This window comes from Mobula hypostoma, chromosome 10 (assembly GCF_963921235.1).
Source record: "Mobula hypostoma chromosome 10, sMobHyp1.1, whole genome shotgun sequence".
Lineage (NCBI taxonomy): Eukaryota > Metazoa > Chordata > Chondrichthyes > Myliobatiformes > Myliobatidae > Mobula > Mobula hypostoma.
In genome coordinates this window covers 41,591,928-41,607,949 of record NC_086106.1, presented here as the reverse complement: position 1 = coordinate 41,607,949, position 16,022 = coordinate 41,591,928, and positions in this window count along the sequence as shown.

The window sequence follows — 16,022 nt, the reverse complement described above, 5'->3', positions numbered from 1 at the left end:
CAGTGCATCCCTCTTAGCATCATCCAATGCCTCGGGGGTTGGTTCTGCCACAAACTTATTAACTTCCAACTATATTTCTGCTGATATTCCACACAACCAAATCACAAGGGATTTTCCCCAATCAGTTCAAACAAGCCTCCCAAACAATTTGTTCATATCATCCGCAGGCCCCAATTTTGATAGGGGCCCGTGGCGGGTTAAAGAACCAGGAGGGATGGAAAACACTTTGGAGTCCAGTATTGCTATTAACTAATAATATTTATTAGTAACTACGCAATACAGTAATATAAATGCAGATAAATCAAACAGGTTAGCAATGATTATAGCAACACACATCAAAGTTGCTGGTGAACACAGCAGGCCAGGCAGCATCTCTAGGAAGAGGTACAATCGACGTTTCGGGCTGAGACCCTTCATCAGGACTAACTGAAGGAAGAGTTAGTAAAAGATTTGAAAGTGGGAGGGGGGGGAGATCCAAAATGATAGGAGAAGACAGGAGGGGGAGGGATGGAACCAAGAGCTGGACAGTTGATTGGCAAAAGGGATATGAGAGGATCGTGGGACAGGAGGCCCGGGAAGAAGGAAAAGGGGGAGGGAGGGAAAAAACCCAGAGAATGGGCAAGGGGTATAGTCAGAAGGACAGAGGGAGAAAAAGGAGAGAGAGAGAAAGAATGTGTGTATAAGAATAAATAACGGATGGGGTACAAGGGGGAGGTGGGGCATTGGCAGAAGTTAGAGAAGTCAGTGTTCATGCCATCAGGTTGGAGGCTACAGTAGATAGTTGGAGGCCGTGGATAGACATATCAGAATGGGAATGGGATGTGGAATTAAAATGTGTGGCCACTGGGAGATCCTGCTTTCTCTGGCGGACAGAGCGTAGGTGTTCAGCAAAGCGGTCTCCCAGTGTGCGTCGGGTCTCGCCAATATATAAAAGGCCACATCGGGAGCACCGGACGCAGTATATCACCCCAGCCGACTCACAGGTGAAGTGTCGCCTCACCTGGAAGGACTGTTTGGGGCCCTGAATGGTGGTAAGGGAGGAAGTGTAAGGGCATGTGTAGCACTTGTTCCGCTTACACGGATAAGTGCCAGGAGTGAGATCGGTGGGGAGGGATGGGGGGGACGAATGGACAAGGGAGTTGTGTAGGGAGCGATCCCTGCAGAAAGCAGAGATGGGGGGAGGGAAAGACGTGCTTAGTGGTGGGATCCCGTTGGAGGTGGCAGAAGTTACGGAGAATAATATGTTGGACCCGGAGGCTGGTGGGGTGGTAGGTGAGGACCAGGCGAACCCTATTCCTAGTGGGGTGGAGGGAGGATGGAGTGCCAATCACCTGTCCAGCTCTTGGCTCCATCCCTCCCCCTCCTGTCTTCTCCTATCATTTTGGATCTCCCCCTCCCCCTCCCACTTTCAAATCTCTTACTAGCTCTTCCTTCAGTTAGCCCTGATGAAGGGTCTCGGCCCGAAACGTCGATTGTACCTCTTCCTAGAGATGCTGCCTGGCCTGCTGCGTTCACCAGCAACTTTGATGTGTGTTGCTATAATCATTGCTAACCTGTTTGATTAGTCCTGACGAACGGTCTCGGCCCGAAAAGTCAGCTGTACCTCTTCATAGAGTTGCTTCCTGGCCTGCTGCTTTGATATGTGTTGCTTGAATTTCCAGCATCTGCAGAATTCCTCGTGTTAGCAATGAATATATATAAGTAAGTGTGGAATATATATGAAAACCAAGCTTCTTCAAGTCTAGGGGTAAATATATGCAGTCTTACGCTGATGAGTAAAGTTCAGTTCAGTTCGTGGTATTGGGTTGAGTAGTGATGGAGAGAGAGAGAGATTTGTGTCTTCAGGTGAGCTGACACCGTCGATCTTCCTGTTGTCCTCCGAAATCCTTTAAAAGTCACTGACTGTGACCACAACAAAGGGGACCATTCTTCTGTGGTGGAGCTATCAATCCAGGCGAGGTTTGGACGCACAAACAACTCCCCACCGGTCACTTCCTTTTCACACTGCAAGAGCCACTGGTCGATCCTCCAAAAACCCATTTCTTCTGTGGGCACAACAAAGCTCATTCACTGTCCAAAATAATGTGTCTCAGGTCTATCATCTGACCTTCTATTTATCTCACCATACTGAGTACCAACTGTCATTCAAACAGCTCCTCCCTTTGCTGTCTGTGTAAGAATGTACAAGCAGGCCATGTCCTTGGGAAAGTATAAACAACTGAACAGTCTTTGTCTCTCTTCCTCTTAAAACAAGGTGTTTGTGTTAAATAACTCTCTCTCTCTCTCTCTTCAAAAGCACAGTTCATAGGGGTAGTCGAGCACAGTTCATGGGGGTAATTCAGGACCCCGTCACATTACTGCTGCAGAGTAAGTTGTGTTTTCAATAAAGACCTGTGAACTTGTCTCAAGTTCTTTACCATTTTTAGGATGACAGGAGTGAAGATAAGTCCAATTAGAGATAAAAGTGGGAAGATTTGCTTGGAGGCTGTGGAAATGAGCAAGATCCTCAATGAATACTTCTCTTCGGTATTCACCAATGAGAGAGAACTTGATGACGGTGAGGACAGTATCAGTGAGGTTGATGTTCTGGAGTATGTTGATATTAAGGGAGAGGAGGTGTTGGAGTTGTTAAAATACATTAGGACAGATAAGTCCCCGGGGCCTGATGGAATATTCCCCAGGCTGCTCCACGAGGCGAGGGAAGAGATTGCTGAGCCTCTGGCTAGGATCTTTATGTCCTCGTTGTCCACGTGAAAGGTACCGGAGGATTGGAGGGAGGCGAATGTTGTCCCCTTGTTCAATAAAGGTAGTACAGATAGTCCGGGTAATTATAGACCAGTGAGCCTTACATCTGTGGTGGGAAAGCTGTTGGAAAAGATTCTTAGAGATAGGATCTGTGGGCATTTAGAGAATCATGGTCTGATCAGGGACAGTCAGCATGGCTTTGTGAAGGGCAGATCATGTCTAACAAGCCTGATAGAGTTCTTTGAGGAGGTGACCAGGCATATAGATGAGGGTAGTGCAGTGGATGTGATCTATATGGATTTTAATAAGGCATTTGACATGTTTCCACACGGTAGGCTTATTCAGAAAGTCAGAAGCCATGGGATCCAGGATAGTTTGGCCAAGTGGATTCAGAATTGGCTTGCCTGCAGAAGGCAGAGAGTCATGGTGGAGGGAGTACATTTGATTGGAGGGTTGTGACTACTGGTGTCCCACAAGGATCTGTTCTGGGACCTCTACTTTTCGTGATTTTTATTAACGACCAGGATGTGGGGGTAGAAGGGTGGATTGGCAAGTTTGCAGACGACACAAAGGTTGTTGGTGTTGTGGATAGTGTAGAGGATTGTCGAAGATTGCAGAGAGACATTGATAGGATGCAGAAGTGGGCTGAGAAGTGGCAGATGAAGTTCAACCCGGAGAAGTGTGAGGTGGTACACTTTGGAAGGACAAACTCCAAGGCAGAGTACAAAGTAAATGGCAGGTTACTTGGAAGTGTGGAGGAGCAGGGGGATCTGGGGGTATGTTCCACAGATCCCTGAAAGTTGCCTCACAGGTAGATAGGGTAGTTAAGAAAGCTTATGGGGTGTTAGCTTTCATAAGTCGAGGGATAGAGTTTAAGAGTCGTGGGGTAATGATGCAGCTCTATAAAACTCTGGTTAGGCCACACTTGGAGTACTGTGTCCAGTTCTGGTTGCCTCACTCTAGGAAGGATGTGGAAGCATTGGAAAGGGTACAGAGGAGATTTACCAGGATGCTGCCTGGTTTAGAGAGTATGCATTATGATCAGAGATTAAGGGAGCTAGCATTTTACTCTCTGGAGAGAAGGAGGATGAGAGGAGACATGATAGAGGTATACAAGATAATAAGAGGAATAGATAGAGTGGACAGCCAGCACCTCTTCCCCAGGGCACCACTACTCAATACAAGAGGACATGGCTTTAAGGTAAGGGGTGGGAAGTTCAAGGGGGATATTAGAGGAAGGTTTTTTACTCAGAGAGTGGTTGGTGTGTGGAATGCACTGCCTGAGTCAGTGGTGGAGGCAGATACACTCGTGAAATTTAGGAGACTACTAGACAGGTATATGGAGGAATTTAATGTGGGGGGTTATATGGGATGCAGGGTTTAAGGGTCGGCACAACATTGTGGGCCGAAGGGCCTGTACTGTACTATTCTATGTTCTATGCTATTCAATTGATGGCAAAGGCTTTCCAGAGACACCGACTTTGATCTTTATGGCTGAACTGGCCTTAAACTTGACAATATCCACATACTCCAAAGGCAAGCCACCCTCAGGGGTACCTATGCATCACAGTTAATAACAGCATTATTATTAGAAATACTACCCACAAAAATCCTTAAAATTCAGATGTATTGTTATAAAAAAAAGTTACCAAAGGTATCATGGCATGTAACAAGTCCAACAACTTCAGATGGATTACTTATTGAACCAACTGCATTCTTCGCAAACACACGAAATTCATACTGTGCATCTTGTGTCAAGCCTGATACAGTAAATTGAGTCTCAATAACATTTGTAAAGCTGGCTTTCATCCATCTACCATTTGGCAAATCACGTTTTTCAACGATGTAGCCAGTAATCTAGCTGCCACCATCATAAGTTGGTGTCTTTCAGCTGAGGCTGACAGAGGTCTTGGAAATACCTGTTAGCTCACACGACAAGTGTTAACATTATATTTGAAAAATAATTAGAAAGTTGTTCTTTAACTGTTATTGGTAGAACCATTTCCTTCGGATCACGTAGGCCAGCTGGATTTTCAGCAGAAATCTGAAAAAATAGTCAACATTTTGTTTCAAACCATGTATAGCATGATATGTAGTCTTCACATTGGCACATTTAACCCACTTTTGCAGGCCTTTCTCAAGAGCTTCTACGAGGTAGCCTGTGATCCTACGGCTTCTATTATGTTCTGGCTTTGACCAGGCAAGTGAAACACTGTCTTTTGTTACATTTGTAACTTCAAGTCGCTCAGGTGAGCTTGGATTTTCTGAAAAAGAGTATAATACATTATTACTGCTTAAATTAAGAACATGAGAAAAAACAATAATTACAATTAACTGCTTAAAACAATTAGTTTGCTAAATTTTGGGCACTTCTTTTGGCTTCTCTATATTTTCTTTCTCCACTTCATTTTCACTCCATTATAGCATGTTATCTTTATTAAATGAACTGGTAAAGACTGGAAGTGTATCTTATTAGGAATGAGAAAGGAAACACATACCTGACTAAAACATATATAATCCTGTGCCTTTTTTATGACATATACATTATGATATTATAGAAACAGAAACAAGGTTGAAATGCCCCATATCTATGTACAGTAAATTAACCATAATATTGAAAAGGTATATTTTATGCTAACCTAAAGCAAAATCAAAACCCCATAACAAACAAAAAGAGGAAAAAAACCAGCTGTTTGGTTAAAAGAAAAACAAACAGCAAATACCCTCTCCTTACAGCAAGTACCCTCTCCTGAGAGCAAATACCTTCCCCTTAGAGCAAATACCCACTTCTAGCAGCATCTACCCTCTCCGTACAGCAAATACACTCTTCTTACAGCAAATACCCTCTCAGTACAGCTTATACCACTTCTGGCAGCAAATACCCTCTCCTTACAGCAAATACCCACTCTTTACAGCGAATACCCTCTCGTTGCAGCAAATACCCACTTCTAGCAGCAAATACCCTCTCCTTAGAGTTCATGTCCTCACCTTACAGCAAATACCCTCTCCTTACAGCAAATATCCACTTCTTACAGCTCTACCCACTTCTGGCAGCAAATATCCTCTCTTTACAGCCAATATCCACTCCTTGCAGGAAAGACCCTGTCATTGCAGCAAATACCCACTCCTTACAGCAAGTATCCACTTCTGGCAGCAAATACCCTCACCTTACAGCAAATACATTCTCCTTGGAGCAAATACCCTCTCCTTACAGCAAATATCCACTTCTTACAGCTCTACCCACTTCTGGCAGCAAATATCCTCTCTTTACAGCCAATATCCACTCCTTGCAGGAAAGACCCTGTCATTGCAGCAAATACCCACTCCTTACAGCAAGTATCCACTTCTGGCAGCAAATACCCTCACCTTACAGCAAATACATTCTCCTTGGAGCAAATACCCTCTCCTTACAGCAAGTACCCTCTCTTTAGAGCAAATACCCTCTCCTTACAGCAAATACCCTCCCCTTAGGGCAAATACCCTCACCTTACAGCAAATACATTCTCCTTGGAGCAAATACCCTCTCCATACAGCAAGTACCCTCTCTTTAGAGCAAATACCCTCTCCTTACAGCAAATACCCATTCCTTACAGCAAATACCCATTCCTTACAGCAAATACCCTCCCCTTAGGGCAAATACCCTCTCCTTACAGCAAATACCCATTCCTTACAGCAAATACCCTCCCCTTAGGGCAAATACCCTCTCCTTACAGCAAATACCCATTCCTTACAGCAAATACCCTCCCCTTAGGGCAAATACCCTCTCCTTACAGCAAATACGCTCTCATTACAGCTTATAACCATAACCATATAACAATTACAGCATGGAAACAGGTCATCTTGGCCCTTCTAGTCCGTGCCGAACTCTTACTCACACCTAGTCCCACTGACCTGCACTCAGCCCATAACCCTCCATTCCCTTCCTGTCCATATAGCTGTCCAGTTTAACTTTAAATGACAACATCGAACCTGCCTCAACCACTTCTGCTGGAAGCTCGTTCCACACAGCCACCACTCTCTGAGTAAAGTTCCCCCTCATGTTACCCCTAAACTTTTGCCCTTTAACTCTCAACTCATGTCCTCTTGTTTGGATCTCCCCTACTCTCAATGAAAAAAGCCTATCCACGTCAACTCTATCTATCCCTCTCATAATTTTAAGTACCTCTATCAAGTCCCCCTTCAACCTTCTATGTTCCAAAGAATAAAGACCCAACTTGTTCAACCTTTCTCTGTAACTTAGGTGATGAAACCCTGGTAACACTCCAGTAAATCTTCTCTGTACTCTCTCTATTTTTTTTGACATCTTTCCTATAATTCGGTGACCAGAACTGTACACAATACTCCAAATTTGGCCTCACCAATGCCTTGTACAGTTTCAACATTACATCCCAACTCCTATACTCAATGCTCTGATTTATAAAGGCCAGCATACCAAAAGCTTTCTTCACCACCCTATCCACATGAGTTTCCACCTTCAGGGAACTATGCACCATTATACTAGATCCCTCTGTTCTACTGCATTCTTCAATGCCCTACCATTTACCATTTTGATTAGTCCTACCAAAGTGTAGCACCTCACATTTATCAGCATTAAACTCCATCTGCCATCTTTCAGCCCACTCTTCTAACTGGCCTAAATCTCTCTGCAAGCTTTGAAACCCTACTTCATTATCCACAATTCCATGTATCTTAGTATCATCAGCATACTTACTCCTCCAATTTACCACCCCATCATCCAGATCATTAATGTATATGACAAATAACATTGGACCCAGTACAGATCCCTGAGGCACACCACTAGTCACCAGCCTCCAATCTGACAAACAGTTTTCCACCACCACTCTCTGGTGTCTCCCATCCAGCCACTGCTGAATCCATTTTACTACTTCAATATTAATACCTAACGATTGAAACTTCCTAAGCAACCTTCCGTGTGGGACCAAAAACTTCTGGCAGCAAATACCCTCTTCTTACAGCAAATACCCTCTCCTTACAGCAAATACCCACTCCTTACAGCAAATACTCTCCCCTTATAGCAAATACCCTCTCCTTAGAGCAAATACCTTCTTTACAGCAAATACCCTCTCCTTACAGAAAAATACCCACTCTTTACAGAAATACCCTCTCATTGCAGCAAATGCCTATGCCTTGGAGCAAATACCTCCTCCTTACAGCAAATACCCTCTCCTTACAGCAAATACCCATTTCTGGCAGAAAATACCCTCTTCTTACAGCAAATACCCTCTCCTTACAGCTTATTGTCTTTTATTGAGGTGACATCCTGGTAAACCTGCACTGACTGATCCTTTCTCTGACCTGGAGGCAGGGAAGACACTTGCCTTGGGTCACTGGCACTGACCAGTGTATGAGCATTGCTTGTATTTGCCTTTCCATGTTACTGGTGAACGGATTCATTGACAGAAGATGTGTGAGGGAGATTAGCTGAATAGCCACCCCTACGCCATTGTGGTCCATAGATTCATCTAGGGCAACCATGCTGCAGCAACTGACTTACAACCTTGTCCCAAATCCAGACTTTGTCACTTGTCTCGTCCCTCTCACTCAGGACTTTCACACAGTACAGAATCTAGCCCTTCAGCCGAGCATGTCTATAATGACCCTTTTATCTCGCCCTCTTTGCCCTAATTGGGTCTTTATTTCTACAAGTCCTGCCGATTCAAATGCTTATCCAATGTGTTGTTTGCATTTGACTCCATCACCTCCCCTGGCAAGGTGTTCCAGATATCAGCCACTCACTGTGTATAAAAAAACTTTACCTTCAAATCCCCTTTTAAACACAAAATGCTGAAGGAACTCAGGTCTTGCAGAATCTATAGAGAAAAATAAACAGGCAATGTTTTGGGCCAAGACCCTTCTTCAGGACTGGAACAGCAGGAGGCAGAAGACAGAATAAGAAGCTGGGGGAGATGAAGGAGTACAACCTAGCTTGTGATAGGTCAGACCTGGTGAGTGGGAAGCCAATGGTTGAAGGTGTGTATCGGGTGGAGGATAAAGTATCAGAGAGGTCAATGGCAGGCAGTCAGAGTGAGGCCCAGAGCTGTGGCAGTGAGGGTGGCACATAAAACCCCGAAGGAAAGGCAGAGCGAGAAGCAGTTTCTCAAATGCAGGTACCACCTATCACCTTTCACCTCATTGAGGGGTCAACAGCAAAGGGGTAAGCAGTTTCAAGATCCCGAGCATCAACATCTCAAGTTGACCTGTCCTGGCTCAGTATTTTGATGCAATCATGAAGAAGGCATGTCAGCAGCAAAACTTGATCAGGAGTTTGTGCATATGTACTCTTCAAAGACTCTAGCATGCTGACTGGTTGCATCACTGCCTGGTATGGCGTCTCCGATATGCAAAACCGCAAGGGCTGCAGACTCGCCAGCTCTCGTTCAGGCACAAGCCTCCGCACCATCGAGGACATCTTCAAAAGTCAATGTATCAAGAAGATAGCATCCATCTTTAAGGACACTCATCATCCAGGGTAATCTCTCATTACTACAATTGGGGAAGAGGTACAGGAGCCCGAAGGCCCGCACTCTATGATCCAGGAACAGCTTCTTCCCCTCTGCTGGCAGATTTCTAAGTGGTCGATCAACCCATGAACACGATCTTGCTATTCCTGGTTTGCATCATATATTTATTTATTGTAACTCAGAGTAATTTTTCTACCTCATACTGTACTGCTACCACAAAACAATAAATTCCACATAAATATTGTGGTTACAAAAACAGGTCATAGGCTGAGCATTCTGCAAAGAGTGATGAAAGACTCACTTCTTGCCTGGGGAATTGCAGTTCCAACAATAAGGAGGCTTGACAACATCCAGGACTTTGTAGTCCAATAGATTGGTATGCAGTCCAGCATCTTCCCTCCACCTCTGACAATGTTTTGACTACAAAATGTACTCTAGTTTCTCACCTAGTCTAGTTTATCTTGGATGGCATGGTGCTTTAGCAGTTAGTGCAATGCTTTTACTGCTCAGGGCATTCCGGAGTTCAAAGTTCACTTCTGGCACCTCTGGAAGCAGACTCTGTACGTCCTCCCATGGAATGCGTGGGTTTTCCCCGGGTGCTCCAGTTTCTTCCCATAGTCCAAAGATGTACTATGTAGATTATTGTAATTTGACCCATGACTAGGTTCAGACTAATTGGGGTTGAGGAGTTAATGGGGCAGTGCGGCTTGAACAGCCAAAATAAATAAATCAATAAATATTTTTATTGAAACTTAGAGTGATTTTCTTATGTATTGCATTGTACTGCTGCAAAATAACAACAATTTAACATAGAACATAGAACATTGAATGGTACTGCACAGTACAGGCCCTTCAGCCCACATTGTTGTGCCGACCCTCAAACCCTGCCTCCCATATAAACCCCCACCTTAAATTCCTCCATATACCTGTCTAGTAGTCTCTTAAATTTCACTAGTTAATCTGCCTCCACCACTGACTCAGGCACTGTATTCCACACACCAACCATTCTCTGAGTAAAAAACCTTCCTCTAATATCTCCCGTGAACTTCCCACCCCTTACCTTAAAGCCATGTCCTCTTGTATTGAGCAGTGGTGCCCTGGGGAAGAGGCGCTGGCTATCCACTCTATCTATTCCTCTTAATATCTTGTACACCTCTATCATGTCTCCTCTCATCCTCCTTCTCTCCAAAGAGTAAAGCCCTAGCTCCCTTAATCTCTGATCATAATGCATACTCTCTAAACCAGGCAGTATCCTGGTAAATCTCCTCTGTACCCTTTCCAATGCTTCCACACAATACTCCAAGTGTGGCCTAACCGGAGTTTTATAGAGCTGCATCATTACATCGCGACTCTTAAACTCTATCCTTTGATTTATGTCAATGATAATAAACCTGATTCTGATATGAAACCATCGAAATGGTTTTTAAGCATTGAAACTCAACTTGCCTCAACCACATATGCACAAGTACACTCAACACCATCTGCAAGAAAAACTTCCCCCACATTTCTGTCCTCTCAACTCAAACCTGATCCCTCCAGTTTTAGACTTCCCTAGGAAAAAGTCTGTGACCAGCCACCTCTCATAATTTTCAACTGGAATTAGAATTGGTCTGTTATTGTCACGCACACTGAGGTCCAGTGAAATGCTTGTCTGGCATACTGTTCATACAGATGTGACGAGAATACACATAGATAAGATGTTAGCTGTCCTGTGTGATCAGCAGTTGGTCTGCTACCTGTCTTCAAGAGAGAGATAAGGAACACAATGAAACAGCATCTGGAGATGTGTAATGAAGGGACGGGAGAGAGAGCTGTCTGGAGCGGCTCCCCCTTTGAACCCTGAACTGTTTGAAGTGATGGACAGGCGATACCCCAACAGGGGGATAAAAAGGGACAGGTTCGCTAAGGCAGGACACACGACACCCGAGGTAACGAGACCCTGGAAGCGGTGCACCTCTCACGAGCCGGTGGGAAGTATCGGACAACGGTCAGGGTGGAAAGGTACGATCAGCGGGAACCTGGTGTGTGTCCACCCTCGCCTGGGTGCCGGGTTCACTGCAGAGGATCGACCGCATCTGGAGGAGGGGTCACAGTCGGTGACCTCAGGTGACATCACCAAGGACCTGCCCAAAAGCTGCTTGTGAGCAATTATCGCCAGTCTGTGAGTGGAAGCCGTTTCTGAATGATCAGTCGTTCCTGTTCTCTCTCTCTCTCTCCCCCCACGTTGTCCATCGCCATGGCAACGATTACTGCGAACTGAACTAAATGGGACTAAACTTTTGTGTCACTTTGAAATTTGGTCATTTACCCCTAGACAACGATAGAGCTTGATTGATGCTGTTATCTTAATTCTGTGCACATGTGTGTTTATTATTGCTGAACTGTTGCATTTATTATCCTTTCGATTACTGTGTTGCTTGTTTCTTTAATAAAACTTTCTTAGTTCTAGTACTCCAGACTCCAACTGAGTGATCCATTTCTGCTGGTTTGGCAACCCAGTTACGGGGTACGTAACACAGATCATACGCAGTGTACTGAGGTAGAACAAGTTGAAAAGAAATAATTCAGAATAAAAGTGTTTCGGTTCTAGGGAAAGTGCAGTGCAAGTTAACAATAAGACGCAAGATCATGAGATCAAGAGTCCATCTTATTCTACAGGGAACCATTTACAACTGCAGAGCAGAAACTGTTCTTGTGCACGACTTCAGGATTGAAGGACGTCCATTTAGAACAGAGATGCGGAGAAATTACTTTAGTCAGAGCGTGGTAAATCCGTGGAACTTGTTGCTATGAGTGGCTGTGGAGGCCAAGTCATTGGGTGCATTTAAGGCAGAGATAGATAGGTTCTTGATTAGCCAGGGCATCAAAGGGTATGGGGAAAAGGCAGGGAAGCGGGGATGAATGGAGAAATTGGATCAGACCATGATTGAATGGTGGGCCGAATGACCTACTTAGAACCATAGAACCATAGAAACTACAGCACAGAAACAGGCCTTTTGGCCCTTCTTGGCTGTGCCGAACCATTTTCTGCCTAGTCCCACTGATCTGCACACGGACCATATGCCTCCATACGCCTCCCATCCATGTATCTGTCCAATTTATTCTTAAATGTTAAAAAAGAACCTGCATTTACCACCTCGTCTGGCAGCTCATTCCATACTCCCACCACTCTCTGTGTGAAGAAGACAGAGAGTGGTGGGAGTAATGTTCCCTTTAAACTTTTCCCCCCTCACCCTTAACCCATGTCCTCTGGTTTTTTTCTCCTCTTGCCTCAGTGGAAAAAGCCTGCTTGCATTCACTGTATCTATACCCATCATAATTTTATATACCTCTATCAAATCCCCCCTCATTCTCCTACGCTCCAGGGAATAAAGTCCTAACCTATTCAACCTTTCTCTGTAACGGAGTTTCTCAAGTCCCGGCAACATCCTTGTAAACCTTCTCTGCACTCTTTCAACCTTATTCATATCCTTCCTGTAATTTGGTGACCAAAACTGAACACAATACTCCAGATTCGGCCTCACCAATGCCTTATACAACCTCATCATAACATTCCAGCTCTTATACTCAATACTTTGATTTATAAAGGCCAATGTACCAAAAGCTCTCTTTACGACCCTATCTACCTGTGATGTTACTTTTAGGGAATTTTGTATCTTCTGCTCCTATATCTTATGGTCTTAAGGTCTTCCACGTTTTTGTAACTCCTGCCAGATGGGAGAGGACAGAAGAGAGAATATCTAGTTAGGCATGGTCTTTGATTATAGGCTGCTTTTACTAAGGCAGCAAGAAGTGTAGTCAGAGTTCACGGAGGCAAGGCTAATTTCTGTGATGCACTTCAACAGTTTCTAGTGGCCACCTATAAAGCAGTTGCCAAACCAAGCTGTGATGCATCTTGGTAGGTTGCCAGCTCAGCTTTCTTATGGAAGCCCTCTATTCAAGGCAAAATCCAAGTGAATCACTCTGCACTTCTTCCAATGCAGCCAGACCCTTCCTGTAGTGTGGTGGCAAGAACTGTGCACAACACCCCAGTGAGATCTAGCCAGTGCTTTGTCCAACCAGGACATAACATCACAACTGTTACACTCAAAAACATAAGGCACGGGGTTCCGGTGACATCATCATTCAGAATGGCAGCTTAAATCAACAGCTCCTCCGGAAAAACGCATATTTTGCTCCGTTAATCCATCGAGTATAAGATCTTTCGAAAATATCTGAATTGATAAAGGGAGAAAGAATGGAGATAAAAAAGCACCACTGCGGAGCCTAAGGAGCGGCTCTCCTACACGTGCGCATGGTGGCGAGGCTGACGCAGGGCCTCTTGCAGGCGAAGCGACAAATATGATAAAGATTCTGGAAGAGATAAGGGAAGTCCAAAAAGATATAAAACAGCAACTCAAGGATATAAAGTCAGAGCTCGCCAACGCTAATCAGAAAATAGCAGTGGCAGAGACCCGAATTGAGAAGGTGGAAGATTGGGTGCAAAACGTGGAACAGATACTCAAGTAAGACGATAAAAATGTTAAATCGACAGGAAAGTAAATTGCTTGACCAGGAGGGAAGATCGCGACAGAAAATATCAGGATTTATAATGTTCCCGAAGCAGTGGAGGGATTGTCGATGATGGACTTTGTAGACAAGCTGCTGCGGGAAGCGCTGGAGATTCTTCCCCCGACTATGGAGATTGAAATTGAGAGGGCGCATCGTTCGCTCGTCCCGCGGCCCTCCAGAGACAGAGAAAGTAAGCCGCGCTCAATAGTACTTAAATTCCTTCGATTCAAGAGCAAGCCGGAGATTCTACAAAAGGGCCTGGGGTAAGAAGAGGGTTTTTTGGAACGTGAAGTTAATATACTTCGATCATGATTACCCCCCGGCGGTCCTACAGAAACGGAAGGAATATTCCGAAGCAAAACGAATATTAAGGCAAGAAAAGATTAAATTCCAAACCCTGTACCCTGCTAAACTGAGGGTATTTTACCAAGAAGGGAGGGATACGATTACATCGACAGTGGAAGAGCCGACTACAGACATGAACAACAGAGGACTGTCCATTAGCGTGGTCAAACCAAGGGAAAGTCCGGCTGAGCAGTTGTCCTGAGCTGCTTGGGAAATAGTAAGAGAACCGAGAAAGCAGGGGACGGGAACAGGACGAGAGAAGGATATTAAGAAGAGACTGTGAGTTCTCAGAGGACAGCCCTCACCTCCTCCAGAAGAGCCATAAGGTTTGGATAAGTTTAAAAGTGCTGATAAACTAAACGGAAGCAAAAATAGACGGTGATATACCTATCTCGAGAAATACGTGTTATAATGTGGATTTTATATTACTCAATTTTTTAAAATTCATTTATTCATTCCTTTCTCCCCACTTAAATGAGAATATATATATGGGAGGAATACACAGGGAAATCAGTTCTGTGTAATGGACATAGTTTTTGTTTTAACTTTTATAGGTACTGCAGCGGGGCCCCTCAACTCACAGGTAGGAGGGGCTATCCTCCACGGCTAGACTTTTCTTCTAGCCCAACCCAGGATCATCTGGAGACCCCAGCCTTGGAATCACACCTTTATTACCTTTTTAGTTTATTATTCATGTTTCTTGGCGCTTATTTGTTCAGGGAGTAGATTGATTAAGTTATTTTCTGCAAATCTCAATGATATACTAACAGATGAATACACATGGCTAAGGATAGAGTAAAGTTTATTTCTTTTAATGTCAGTGGGCTGTTGAGTCCAGTCAAGCGCAGTAAAATTCTATCAAAAATGAAAAAAGAAGAAGCCCATGTGGTATATTTACAGGAAACTCACTTAGTGATAATGAGCATGGAAAATTAAAGAGAATGGGCTTCACTAATTTGTTTTTCTCCTCATATAAATTAGGACATAGAAGAGGAGTTGCTCTTTCGAAAAGTATTTGAAATGGGAGATAAGGAGGGCAGATATATTCTGGTAAGGGGGAATATAGATGGAAATCCAGTTAGTTTATTGAATATATACGCACCCCCAGGAAGTGATATTAGTTTCTTGCAGAAAATTTCTAATATTATGGTAACAGAAACAGAAGGTCTCTTGATATATGGGGGAGACATAAATTTACAATTACAACCAAAGTTAGACTCTTCCAATAGAAAAACTTATGAAACAAAGTCTTTCCATAAGAAAGTTAACACTCTTTTTGAGGATGTTGGTCTAATTGATATATGGAGGGACCTTTTCCCCAACAGAAGGGATTACACTCATTATCCTGCCCCCCATTCCGTATATACAAGAATAGACTATTTCTTAACATTTGGAAAACACAATAATCACCTGTGGAACTGGGACAATAAATTTAAGTGACCATGCACCTATATATTTATCTGTTGATTTTGACCTACAACCAAAGAATACTATTTGGAAACCAACTTCAAGTCTGCTCAATGATCCCTATTTTAAGGAACAAATTAAAAAAGAAATTGGTCTTTACTTAGAATTCAATGATAATGGAGAGGTTTCCCCTCCCATTCTATGGGATACTCTGAAAGGCTGTCTTAAGAGGGAAAATTATAGCAGTATCTCCATATAATAAAAAAAATAAGGAACAGAGCATTAGGGTAATTACAAAATAAGCTGAAGGAACTAGAAAAAAACACAAATTGAGTTTGGCACAGGGTACACTAGAGGAAATTTTAAAAATTAGGAATGAAATTAATAGTTTGGCTACACAAGAAATTAGAAAAAAATGTTTCTGAAACAGAGACACTATGAAAGTGGATCTAAATCTATGAAAATACTGGCGTGGAAACTGAAAAAAAAGAC